Below are 14,515 nucleotides of genomic sequence, written 5' to 3'. Positions count from 1 at the left end.
CGTTGAGCGTTTAGGACATAGAAGATGGTCTCTTCCTCATGGAGGGTACCTACAGTGAGATGGATAACCACTGTCTGGTGAGTAATGAGACCTGGAAGATGTTCCCCCCTGGATGGAGGCAATACAAAAACTCACCTCTAGGGGTTGGAGAGGTATTTTCAAAGAGTTTGACAATGTCATCCGTAATGAAGCTACCGCTCGCTCCGGTATCGATGAAAGCAGTGGTCACAAAGGTGTGGCCTTAATGCCCAGGGATACAGGAAGCAAGAGTTGAGGGCCAGAAACAGTTGCACCCCGCTAGTCTCAGGTGTTGCAGTTTCCGGATGGATGGGGCAAACTGCAGACGATGTCCAGAAGTGCCACAGTAAAGGCAGAGCCCCTCCTTTCACCAACGGAGATTTTTGGTCAGAGACAAATCGCCCACGATTCACCTCCATATGTTCTACCATGGAGGGAGGTGTTGGTGCAGGACTCTTTACTGGAGTGCAGGGTGCACTTGTGGGTTATACTGGAGGAGGGCATGGAGCCTTTACTTCTAGGCATCTTTGCCGGAGGCAATGATCAACCCTCCCGGCAAGGGAGATCAGTCTTCTAGAGATGTGGGAGTCTCACAGACAGAGAGCTCATCTTTCAGAGAAGAGGAGAGTCCATCTAGGAAGATGGCTTGCAGACAATCTTCTTGCCACCCAAGTTCTGTGGCCAAGGTCCGAAACTCCACTGTGTATTTGGAGAGGATCCTTGACCCTTGACGGAGGTGGAGTTATGACTTGCGATAGCCATGCGACCTGTGTCTCCGAAGGTCTGCTTGAAGAGAGCAGTGAAGTCAGAGAGCTTGGAGAGGATAGGACCAGAATGTTCTCATAAGGGAAAGGCCCATGCCAGACCCTTCCTTTCCAAATGGGACAGAATGAAGGTGACTTTAGTGATTTCCTTCAAAAACAATGAGGGTTTAGTGCAAACTGCATAAAGCACAGATTAAGGAAGCCAAGACAGGAGCGTGGATCCCCATTATACCTGGGGGTGCAGGAAGTGCCAAAGTTGCTTTGGAAAGCATGGTGACCGAGAGGCCCACAAGGTTGGCAATTGCTATATCTTGTAATTAAGAGCACAGTTCTTCTACCAAAGAGGCCAGCGTCGCTAAAGCTTGATGATGTTGTTTCACTGTGGTGGCCAGTACTGGTAAGGCCTTGGAGGCGGGACACTCCTCCGAGTCCATGGCCTTGGCAACCTGTTGCGCTTCAGGGTGGACCCTTGTCTTGGGACAGTGAAGGAATGCTCCTGAAAGGAACAAGGAGGCAACTGCCCCCAGGGGGCAGAGCACTGGAGGAGACATAGGCTGTGAAGAGCTTTACCACTGGAAGCCCGAGGTCCCCCCAGGAGGAGCCCATAGGGACCCGGGCCGCTTGGACTTAGGAGGGCCTTGCAGGGTCTCCAGAGAGAATGGAAGTCCGGTATGTGCCCACAGACACAGGGGAAGCATGATCGGATTCGAAGTTGGAAGCTGGGTGGAACAGGAGAACCAGAACAGAGTTGGTGATGACAAAGCAAGGAAACAGAGCCAGAATCTGGAGACAAGGTCAGGCAGGCAAAGGTCAAGATCCAGAGGTCAATCCAAGGAATGGTCAGTAAGGCAGGGGTCAGGGTGCCAGAGGTCAAACGAGGTAATAGGCAGGTTGAGGTCTTGAGGCAGGTGGGAGGCAGGCAGGCAGGTCAGGAACAAGCTGAGGTCAGTACCAGTAAGACAGTCTGAGGATACTACCTGGGTTAGACAGACACATGAACACAGAAAACAAGCAAGAAGTAAGAACTAGATGCAAGGAACAGGTCTGGAACAGAATTGGAAATAGAAGGATCCTGGAACGAGACTAGGAACAGGCAAGAGCAGGAACAAATGTAGAGGCAATCTTAGAACAAACCGACCCGATTTCCAAGGCAAAGAAAGCATAGACAGGAAAGTTCCTTATATCGCGGGATCTATCAGGGCACGACACAGAGCTAAGAGACCTGCCCTTGGCCCTACATGAGTCTGGGTGGTCCACATGCACGAAGGGGCATGACTAAAATGGCAGAGGATGCCGAGCCTCGGCGTGAGGCCTGGCGTGCACTGGAAGGCCCGGTGACTGGCAACCGCAGGATGCCGGGGCCTGGCAGGGCTGGCAACTACCACGAGGGAGGTCGTCCTGGGACCCACTGTGGAACCATTAAGGTGAGCAGGCCTATGCGCGGGACGGCCACACACACACACACACACATAGGATCTCAAACACATGATTGCTCATCACTCACTCTCCCCCCCCAACAACCTCCTTCACTTTCAGCCCTCATGGAGAAAGGAGTCCCATCGGCCACGGGGGCTGACATTATTCCTCATTTTACTCCAAGCTGCGCTGCTCATCCTTCAGGCCGTGCCTCTCTTCTCTTCTTTGGGCTGTCGCTGCCTGCACTATCATGGTCTCTTCTTCCCATGCATGCACTTGCTGCTCATCACTTCCTCTTCCGGGACGCGGGAAGAAGAAAGCATACCGGTGCCACTGACTCCAGCTCTCCTGCAGCATTTCATGTTGGCTAACAGCATTTCAAGCCCGGACAGAGGACATATTTCACTTGGGTAGGGGAGCAGCTGGGTCAGCGGGGAACCGGGAAGTGTGGTGATACACCTGAGTGTTCTTGGTGACACACTGGTGTGTCGCAACACACCGGTTGAAGAACCATTGTATTAGTGGATAGACTGATAGCTATGAAGGCACATGTTTGTTATTTAAACTATAGTGTTGGGAGATTTCAACTTCTTGATGGCTGCAAGCCTTTATTAAATGTTTGTCAGGACATGTTGGAGGCTATGCAGGCTTCGGGATGTGTACAGTTAGTTCATTCCGCTGCACACAAACATGTTAGATTTAGTTTTTGTTCTCAATAGTTGAGTGGCCTCTTGTTGTGGGGCTATTAGGGAAATCCCATGTTCAGATTATTATTTAATTCAATGTGCATTAGTTCTTCCTGCTTTGTAATTGGGCAGAAGTGCTAAGTCTCGTATGATGTCTAAAAGACAGATATTGAGCAACTGCATAATATTTGGTTCCCAGTACTTTCCTGCTCTTTGACTGAAGATATAGGTAGCTTAGTTGCCCATTAGCAATCTACATTACATACATCTTTGGATAATCTGGTGCCAACACAGACTAGAGTGATAAGGAGACAAAGTTCTGCTTCTTTGTACTCTTCTAGTTTGTGTAGTTTAAAATGGGAGCTTTGGAGAGCAGAATGGAAATGGCATACAATAAGTCAGAAGACAACGTTAATAACTATTGGGCTAAATTAAATAGATATAGGGAATGTATAGATCAAGTTGAACTAAATGTTATTCTGATTGGATTTCGGCTGCAGCTTCACAGCCGCAAGAACTTTTTAGCATTGTGTGTATAGCCTCTAGGGTCCTAATACAGGAGTCAATAGCTCCTACAGAGGAGTTATGTGAGAAGTTTGCATTATTCTTTTCTCAGAAGACTGAAGATATTATTAAGTCATTAGAAGAGCTGGCTCAAATTGACCTGGGGAATATTCAAGTGGTCAGCCTCCTGGGAGGAATTTACCTCGGTGTCACAATCAGAGGTGTCAGCCATACTGAGCAAACAAAGGAACAGTTTCTGTAGATTTAATTTTTGCTCTTTGGCAATTATAAAATTATTGGATGCTGAAGTTGTTCCATGTTTAACAAAAATAATTAATGCTTCGTTAAGGGAGGGTTATGTCCCAACTGAACTGAAGATAGCCACGGTATATCCATTAGTAAAAAATACTAAGAGAGATCTTAGTAAGTTATCTAATTACTGCCCAGTTTCTATTCTGCCAATGTTATCTACGTTGTTGGAGAAAGCTGTATTTACACAATTACAAGAATATTTAATAGACAATAATCTACTAGACAGATCTCAATTTGGAATCTGCCCATGACATAGTTTGGAAAACCTATTATAGGATTTGTTTGACAAGATTCATCAGGGCTTTGATTCGGGCATTAAATATCTGTTGCTTTTATTAGATCTATCTAGTGCATTTGCCACTTTAAATCATGAGATTTTGATGAAGCAGTTGAAAGATTTGGGTTTAGGAGCTGTAGTTTACTCTTGGTTCTACTCATTTTTGGCAAATCAATCATATAGTTGTTATGGGGGATGCTGAATCTAAATTGTTTTCAGCTCTTACAGTTTTACGTCAGGGTTAATCGCTATCATTGATTTTATTTAATATTTATTTAGTACCACTTTTTCATTGCTCTCTATGTTGAACGTATTCTTTAAATGCTATGCAGATAGGACAAGATGGCCGCCGTGTAGTGAGCACGCGAGCACAGCAGCTCCGGGCTATCGTTATTACTCCCTGGTATATTCCCTTCATTTTCTTAAAATTACTTTAAATATGCCTCATACCAAGAGGAAGGCCAGGGTCAGAGATGTGACTTCAATGCCAATTTGTGAACTAAGACAGCCGTGGATAGAGGCTTTGTTCACGAGGATGCCACAGATACAGTCTTGAGGGAGGCCACTGGGGTAACCGGTAAGGAGCAGTTACCGAGTCCCCTGACCTACGATACATCTTTAAGCCAGGGTGAGCCAACGACACCTGAACCACCGATGGGATTGAGAGGAGACACAGACATAATTTACTTGAAAGTTCAATGGAAAAGTCTAACCCCGTTGCGAGCGTAGCGGTGGACCCTTGGGCCGGCCTAATGGAGTGAGATGGTGTGAGAAGAAGTACACTCCGCTGAAGAGACGTAGGCCGGGAGGCAGTGCCAAGTTGAATGTAGAGCTGAAGTCTTCACCCTGGAAGTCTGAGGCCCCTCCAGGAGGAGCCCATGAGATCCCAGACCGCTAGGACTTAGGAAATCAAGTAAACTGAAGAGACGTCTTCACCCTGGAAGTCCGAGAACCCCCCGGGAGGAGCCCTTGAGGTCCCGGACCACTGGGACTTAGGCGATCAGAAAGAACTGAACAGATGTCTTCACACTGGAAGCCCGAGGACCCTCCGGGAGGAGCCCATGAGATCCCAGACCGCTGGGACTTAGGAGATCAATGAGAGGAAGATGGATGAATGTGACTAACCTTGGTTGAGACAAGCAGCAAGTGTGAAGAAACAAAAACAGGCCAGCGTCAGAACCCAAGAAAACAAACAGAAGACCCTGAGCTGGAACTGAAGCAAAAATCTAAACTAAAGTGGAACAAGAACAAGAAAAATCTTAACTGAAGATCCTGACAAGCAGAATCAAAACACTGCAGCCAGTACCGGCAGAAACCTTGTTGCCAAGCAACAAGACTCAGTCAGACGGCGGGTTTAAACATTACCGGCGTCTGACATCACTCACAAAGGACGGCCCACATTGAGACAACAAAGGCCGCTCAAAACACCTCTCCCCACGCGCCCACACGTCCAAAAAGGAGGAGCCAAGCCTCGAGACTCGGCAGAGTCTCCCTTGTGGAGACGCTGCTGCGAGGCAGCCCAAGCAGGCCCGACCACAGTGGGTCTCATCGTCACCACAGCGGGGCAGGAGGAGCAGGCCCGAGCACCAGAGCCCAACTTCAGAGCCCTGGGGACAAAAGTAAGGACTCGGTCACAGGACTTGTGACCGAGACCGCAACAAACCCTACAAATTTTGGCATCCAGAGGAGACCCAAGGGGTTGTCCGGATCTTTGGAGAACATGGAAGCACTGGGTTCCAGGAGTCAAGATGGGAAGGCACAACAATGCTGGGACCAGCATGAAGAAGGCCTAGTGGAGGTAGGAACAGAGAATGACAAAATTACAGTTTTGTGTACTACCCCACTCGTTATACCATCAAAGATTACTTTAGAAGAAATTTGGAATATCTTGATAACTATGCAAAAATCTATTAACACCTTGACTCTGATGGTACAAGAGGCTATTAGTAAAACTCATATGCTTGAGACAAAAATGGACAATATAGACAAATCGGTGAAAGTAATGGAGGAAAAAATAGAAGACATTGAGAAAATCCAAACCAATTTAATAAAATCAGAAAAAATACATATGGATAAACTAGAGATAATTGAAAATCAAATGAGAAGGGCAAACCTTAGGATTTTAAATTTTCCTAAGACGAAGATGATGTCGGCAAATGATTTATTCAAAAGTTATCTTCTAAATATATTAAAATATCCAGATCAGACTATGCCTGCAATATCGAAAATTTATCTTCCTCAATCTTAACCTTTCTCTGAAGATATTATTTTACAACAAGATAATCAACCAGATATAAATCCGGATCTGCCTGATCTTTTGGAGAAATCTTTTGAGACAGACATAAAAACAAGAGCAACTCTGTTAGTTCAATTTACATTCACAACAGAGAGAGAAAATGTTTTGAGGTCTTATTTCCAATTTCAAAAATGGAATTTCTATGGCCATCAGATAAAACATTTTCCAGACATTGCAAGGAGTACCCAACTGAGAAGAAGAAAGTTTATAGAAATGAGGGGGGAGGTAATTGCCAGAGGGGCAAAATTCATATTTCCCTGCAGATGTATGTTTGTGTATAAAGATTCCAATTATGCATTTAATGACCCCAATCAATTTTGTTCTTATTTAGATACTCATTCTCATTCCTAGGAACCACCACTGAGGGTTGGCATAGATAAATAGAGTGGCATCAACTACACTACATTGCTATTTTTTTAAACTTAGTTTTTCCTTTGTTTAACTGCTTCTTCTACATTCTGCTCCCCCTATATTTCCTTGTATGAATGGATAATATAGATACAGAACAGAAATGTTTCCTATGATTTTTGTTAAAAACTGCATTTTCTGGGGGCGGTTCTAAGATGGCTGCTAGGCAGAGACATGATCTGAGCTCCTGAAGTCAGGTAAAATAGTATTCTTGCTGCAACATTTTCCTAATGTGGAGAAAGTGGAAACCATGGGGGGGGGGGGGATCCTTACCCTGCAGTCCCTTCCGTATTGAAGCCTGTCTCTGGACCTATGGACGCTCACATTGTGCACAGGGAGACAAGTGCGGGAGCTTTGCAGCCTCTGGAGAGTGTGAGAGGGGAAGTTGAACTCCCCTCTCTTCCTGGCTCGATGTCGCCATTCAGCCCTGTGGAAGGAACATCGCCTGGGAATCCAGCAGAGGAGAGAGTAGCTCCTGAACCGAGGGAGATGCCATTTGTCCGAAGTGCTGATGGGCAGAACCCAGCAGGGAGCGGAGGAGCAATGGCCTCTGTGAGCCCTTTGAACGCTGAAGGGCAGACCGGCGATGAAGGAGGCATTCCCCGACTGGGACAAGCTGGAATAGTGGTGGCTTTCCCCACAATTGATATACCAGCTGTGGTAAGGCCTTCTGAATTTACCTTGGAGATTATTTGGGAAACTAGAATTGAGATGAGAGCTTCAATCTTGCAACAAGTTCACCCAGTAAATGACAGAGTAAAACAAACTGAGGAAAATGTGAAAGTGCTGAGCAACACCAGAACAGAGCTGGAACATCAAATTGCGGTGAATAGACAAGAGATAAGTGAAAGACAAGTAACACAGTCTGCAATGACAAAAGATAAGATCAGCACAGCTATGAAATTGGAGAACTTAGAGAACATGATTAAAAATAGAAATTTATGATTTATAAATTTCCCACAGGTTCCACTCAATTCCCCAAGGGAAATGTTCAAGAAATATATGTTGGACATTTTACAGATAGATGAGAATGTTATCCCTACGATAACAAAGATATTTTATTTCCCTAAACCCAGAGGGCAAACGGTGGTTGGGACCTCAGCTGAGCCTTTACAGAACCAATCATTGAATATTTCGCATATTCTGGAGACTTCAGATACAGAATTGGCGATGCCAGCTACTCTACTTGTGATGCTAGCACTGGAACATGACAAGGAATGGTTGTTAAGATTATCTCTTTGTCATAGGAGTGAATTGTTTCTTGGTTGTAGTGTTAGAGCTTTTCCTGATGTTACACGAGACACACAGAAAAGAAGGAAGGCTTTCCTGCTGTTAAGACCTCAGGTATTATCAATTGGGGGGGCCTTTTATTTAAAGTTCCCATGCAAATACATAATAAAATATAGAAGTAATACGTATGTTTTCTTTGACCCATCCCAGCTGATACAGTTTTTAGTGGGGAAAAATACTGAGACACCAGCAAGTTCCGGGGTAGAAGTTATAAGTTACTGATAGAAAATTAGTTTCTCTGTGTCTACCTAGCTTATTTATTTTGAGTAAAAAAAAAAGGTTTCTTTAGGTTGTGTATAACTGTCCCCTCTCAGTTCAAGGACTCCATACAGAGAAATGTAAAAGTTTATTTCACAAAATTGATATATATATATTGTTTCCAAAATGTATTGTAATTTCTCTGTATCTTTTCAAGATGTTATCTTATTTACAATTGTAAAATTGCATAAAGATAAAATAAAACAAAAAAAAAACCCTGCATTTTCCTTTTTCAGTGTATTTTCTGCTCTGAAAATATTGTATTATACTTTCCTTGTTATGTTTAAAACTCAATAACAATAAAATAAAAAAAATGCTATGCAGATGATATAAAATTATTTTTTCTCTTAGCAAACCAAGTTCACCTATAAGTTTTCAATTGGACCCTTAGGTAAATATGTGAGAATTATATAAGAAGTACAATAAAGTCTGAAAATCCCATATTCTTGACTCAATGAACCTATGTTAGTTTGACCCTCATAATAGGCTTAATCGTATAGTCTTATAAACAACTTTAAAACTCCGCCTTATATTTAATCATCGGTCAATCACTATTCAATTTTTTCATTTCCCATTATTTGCAAATAGACTGTAGTCCATACAATATTAACATGTGCTATATATATATAAATAATCGCTTTCAACAAATCTGTAAAAATTCTTCAAATTGCTTCACACATCACTTATCTTAGAACTGTAATTTGCTCCTGAGCTGATATAGAAGCCTTCTGCTACGAGGAAGCTCTGCCTGACACGGGACCGTGTTTTAGATTTAGCGACCCTTTTTCAAGGGCTTAAAACACTAAAAATGAAAAAGGTTCAATTTATGACTTTATCAATTTATGAATTTATTTTTCCAGTCTCAGAAACTTTGGAGTTGGCTCAGTTGAAATTAATGAAATGCCTGAGCCAGGTTCAGAATTGACTAATTGGGATTAAATTGAAGCTAAATATTAAAAACACTGAACTCATGATGCTAACTCATTTAGAGAATATTCAGACTTTTCCCAATGTTCAATTTGAAGGTAATTCATTATCAATTAAGGATCAAGTTAGAAATTTGGGAGTTGTTATTGATTCTTCTTTATCTCTTCACCCACTTGCCAAAAGTCCCTGGTGGTCCAGTGGGGGTCCGGGAGTGATCTCCTGCACTCGGGCCGTCGGCTGCCGTATTCAAAATGGCACCAATAGAATCTGTGACATAGTAAGGGCAAAGGCTATCGGCGCCATTTTGAATACTGGCAGCTGACAGCCCGAGTGCAGGAGGTCGCTCCCAGACCCTTGCTGGACTTTCGGAAGTCTTGTGGGGTTCAGGATGGTCCCCCAAGACTTGTCAAAAGTCCCTGGTGGTCCAGCAGGGGTCCGGGAGCGATCTCCTGCACTTGGGCCATCGACTGCCAGTAATCAAAATGGCGCCGATAGCCTTTGCCCTTACTATGTCACAGGAGCTACTGGTGCCATTGGTCAGCCCCTGGCACATGGTAGGAGCACAAGATGGTGCCAGCCATCCATTGTCCTACCATGTGATGGGGTGACCAATGGCACCGGTAGCCCCTGTGACATAGTAGGTCAAAGGCTATCGGCGCCATTTTGAATACCAGCAGCCAAGGGTGTGAGTGCAGGAGATGGCTCCCAGACACCCCCCCCCCCTTGCTGGACCACCAGGGAGTTTTGGTAAGTCTTGGGGGGTCAGGAGGGTGGGGGGTTTGTTTAAATTGGCTCCTTTAGATGGCCGTATAATTCAGCGAAGATTCATTGTATTCATGGGGAATCGCGATACATTTCGCTTCCCCACGAATACAACGAATATGGCCCTATACATTGCAGATTACAAATACATAGGAAATGAATGCACACCCCTATTAAGGACAAATGTATCAAGTTCATTGACCCCCAGGCTTGAGGATAAATATTATGATGAGTAAGAGAGTCTACCCTATGATTCTGGTGGTGAACAGAGAAATGAAGAACCACATAGCTCATAGTGAAATGAGAAGTCACGTTAGCTGACAGTATTTTGAAAGCCCTCCTCCCAGTGACAAAATACAGGCCTCAACATTACTGTAGGTTTAAGCCTGGTGACTAAGTCTGTAACCCCCCATCTGTAACTTTGAGGTGGAATTATTATCCATCCTAATATAAGGGTCATCCATTCAGGTCCACAGGCTGAGTAACAGAGAAATTGCAAGGAGACAATTGCCAATAAAGTACAGTTTATTTATTTTATTTTAAAATGTTTATATACCGCAAACAATAAGACATTTGCATGTCCGTCTAGGTGGTTTACAAATTTATACACAAGTTAAAAATAAAACATAGAAATTTACATATGAAGGTTAAAATAGACATAAGCAGCTAAATTAGACATAGTAAAGATCTATCAGTATATTATGTTATTGGTTTTATGGTATGTTGTATGCTTCTTTAAATAAATATCTTTAGCATTTTCTTAAATTCTTTACAGTTTGATGTAAGTCGGAGGTTTTCAGGGAGAGAGTTCCATAAGATTGGACCGGCAACAGAGAAGGTTCTTTTGCGGATTAGAGCTAAGCTGACTGTTTTGACTGTTGGTACTTCTAGCAAACATTTGTCCATGGATCGTAGCTGTCTTGAGGGCTTGTATATGCGTAAGATGGAGCAGAGCCAGACCGAGTCAACGTCATATAATAGATTGTGAATGGTAGATAAATTTTGTATCTAATACGGTGAGTTATGGGGAGCCAGTGTAATTGTTGTAGAATGGGTGTTATATGCTCTTTACGGTATAAGTTATATATTGTTCTTGCTGTGGCATTTTGAACGAGTTGCAGTGGATATATTGATGATAATGGCAGTCCTAAATATAATGTGTTACAGTAATCTAAGTTTGTTAGAATTAGCGCTTGAACGATAGTCTGGAAGTCAGATAAGGTTAAAAGAGGTTTGAGTTTTTTGAGCATATGTAGTTTGAAAAAGCATTTTTAACTGTTTCTGATATTTGTTTTGAGAGAGACAATTTTGAGTCGATGAAGATTCCAAGATTCTTTGCATAGGGTTTTATGAGTATTTGATGTTTGTCAAACAGAAAGAATTGTGGAGGTTTGTGAATGGAGTCAGGTACCGTTGAAAGATAAACTAGTTCTCTTTCATGGATGTGAAATTTGGTGAAGATTTGTTATATCGTGGGAATCGCGATACGTTTTGCTTCCCCGAATACAACGAATATGGCCCTATACGTTGTGGATTGCCAATACGTTGCAAATGCATGCCACCCCTCACGCATGCAGGGGGCCTAATTTTAAAAAAAGTACACATGACGAGATTGGGCCTCTCTCAGTTCCCTCCCAGTCTGCTCCATTCCCCCTTCCCTCCCAGTCCGCTCCCTTCCCCTTCCCCTCTCCTCCCTGCCCCCTAACCCTATCCTATATAACACCCAATTTGTTTATCGTCCTTTTGCTCCTCTTCCGGAGCAGTAGTAACTTGCGTGTGCCAGCAGGCTGCCGTTGCGCTTCCCTGGCACAGCGGCAAATGGCCACTGTACCGGCTGCTTCCAGCCCTGCCCCTCCCCACCCCTGGACTGCCCCTTTCTCTGGGCCTGACAAATCAGCACATAATGGGGGTTTTGCGTGTAGCCGGGCCCCTATGAAAATGTGCGCAGAGCTTGCAAGGCCTGGCCAGGTGCATAATCCCCTGTTTTTTATGAACGTGGCTCATTTAAAATTCACCTGATAATGTGTTGCCAGAAGCAACCAGGATTAACAATACCTGGCCTATACCTGGGCAGAAACAATCTATGGGAAGCAGGCCTACTGAAGATTTGCTTCCTCCCATCTGAACTGATTCTCACTTAGCTGAGAGAAGTCCTTTGTTTCCTGCTCTAGCCTGTTTTTCTCAAGCAGTGTTCAGGGGACAGGAAGGGAGAAGCTGAGGCTGGAATAAACATACCAGAGCAAAGAGTACTCTGCTTGGCAATCTAGCCCCTCATCCCTGTCATTCAGGGGTAGGAGTGTACAGGGAGCAGAAAAGCCAAAGAAAAAGGGGATCATTTTGGGAAGGTTAGAGGAGTTGCAAAGGGAATCATTGCGATTGAGGAGAGAGGATGGGGATGGGGATTATTATTTGTCTAGTGCATACCAGATGTATGCAGTACTGTACAGACACTTATAATGGACAGTACCTACAACTTGGAGCTTTCAATGAGAAGAGATTGACTGGAGTGTTGCACGCACTGTATCTGTATGAGAGAAAGGGGAATGGTTGGGTGAAGGGTGGCAGTATAAGTGAGATATGTGAGAGAGAAGTGAGTGTTTTTAGGTATGTATGCATATGTATGCCAGATTGGGTGGGAAGTTAGAGGAACTAGAGATACAAAGGATCAGAGTATGGTAGGGAACCTCCCTCCCCAACCGCTCTACGACAATGAAGGTCTCCCCCCTTGACTTTGAATTCTATCCCCAAATCCTAAAATTTTCTTTTCTTCTTACCTCTCCCTTCTCCCCAGATCCTGAAACCCCAGCTCCCACCCCTGATCCCAGTTCCTCCCTCCTTTGATCCTCTCCTCTCCCCCCCTCCCTCCATTTGAGATTCTTCCTCCATTTCCATCCTGTTTCCCTTCCCAAATTCCTAATCCACCCTCCCTATCTTGATCCCTTTTCTACAGTCTTTTCCATCTCCCAAACTCCCTATCCCTGGCTTTCTGACCTCTCCTTCTCCCATCCCCGCCATCTCATCTTCTTCTTTCCCCAAGATCTCCTCCTTATACTGAAACTTGAAATCCTTTTTTCTCATCCAATAAAAATAAAATAAATTATACAAACACAAGCAACAAACAAGATTGGAAAACTATTTTTATAATGTAATATAAAATATGGAAATATTTTCCAATGTGCTTCAACAATTTCCAGTTCTTGTTGCAGATTATTCCCCGAGCTACACAGAAAACTATTGGGCTGTTCATTAGACTTTCTCCCATTGTCCCACCTTACAGTGGGTAGAGAGGAAAGGTGATCGTAAAAGAGAAGGGGGTGGCAGCAGCAAAAGTGCCTAGAGTTGGCAAACACTATATTCATCATTGGCTGGAGGATGTGGTCAAGGCATCCAGCATTGCTGGGTTTAAAAGGGATTTGGAAGAGTTCCTGGAGGAAAAGTCCATAAACTATTATTGGCCAGGCAAATTTTGGAAAGCCAAAGGCACTACTTGTCCTTTTGGAATGAGCAACAAGAAATAGATCTACTCTTTTGGTTATCTGCTGGCACTTGTGACAGAGTGGACACAGTTGGAATTAGGGTATTGGGTTCATTGGACTTATCACAGCATATTTTAAGCTCTTATGTTCTTATAAAAAATTTCAGATATTACTCCTGGAAATATTTCTTCATGGAAAGATTGGTGGATGTATAGAAATGCCTCATAGTAGATCTGGTGCTCTGAAAAGATGTGCTAACACATATAAGAACAAGGTTTTCAACTTTCTGTTTTTCATTTGGGGATATTATGGCATATAAATGCTGAAACATCTTTCATTGCCTTAGATTTATTAAGTATGACTCATGTTTGGCTAAGGTTTTGGAAGCACCATACATTTGACATGTTCATTTCTAATTACACTGAAACAATAGTGCATTCATGCTGAATGCTGATTCACCATTGATCAAAATAAATGAAAATCCCAATAAGCATGAACAAATTAATATTTATCAGAATGAAAAGGTCAGTTCAGATTGCATTATTTTTGAGAGCATAGAGGGTTTTCATGTGGTACTTTGTTTTACTGTACTGTATGGACAAAAACATTCTTAGCACAATTAGCAGATATACACTGCCATATTTTGTTATTACAATTGCATACCATCTTTCTTAAACCAAGGTTCCACCCAATGTTGTTTACAGAGTAATCAAACACATATAAAAATAGTACTTCACACTTCTATAATGTGTAGCTTTCTTTGGTTGTAATTAGGGGAATAAATGAGATGACTAAAGATGGTATTTAAATGCCAACAAAAATTCCATTGTACAAATTATAAGCCTTTTAAAAATGCATAAGTAGATTATTTTGATTACAAAATTTGTGTTATATAAATGACTATAGATGGCCTGTTCTATCATTATGAGTAGTGAAAACAGTTCTGCTGATTACCTTTTAATGGAATCTATATAATTAAATGCTTATGAGATTAATTATGAAACCTGTTACCTTTTATTTACAATATAGTTATTATGAGGTAGAAAAGAAAGAATGCATTCAGTCTATATGGTTACATAGCAGTTTAACTTATCCTGCTTGTAATCCAAAAGCTAACAATA

The sequence above is a fragment of the Rhinatrema bivittatum genome, chromosome 2, assembly GCF_901001135.1.
Source record: "Rhinatrema bivittatum chromosome 2, aRhiBiv1.1, whole genome shotgun sequence".
Lineage (NCBI taxonomy): Eukaryota > Metazoa > Chordata > Amphibia > Gymnophiona > Rhinatrematidae > Rhinatrema > Rhinatrema bivittatum.
The sequence above is the reverse complement of the archived record's forward strand: the minus strand, read 5'-3'. Positions refer to the sequence as shown.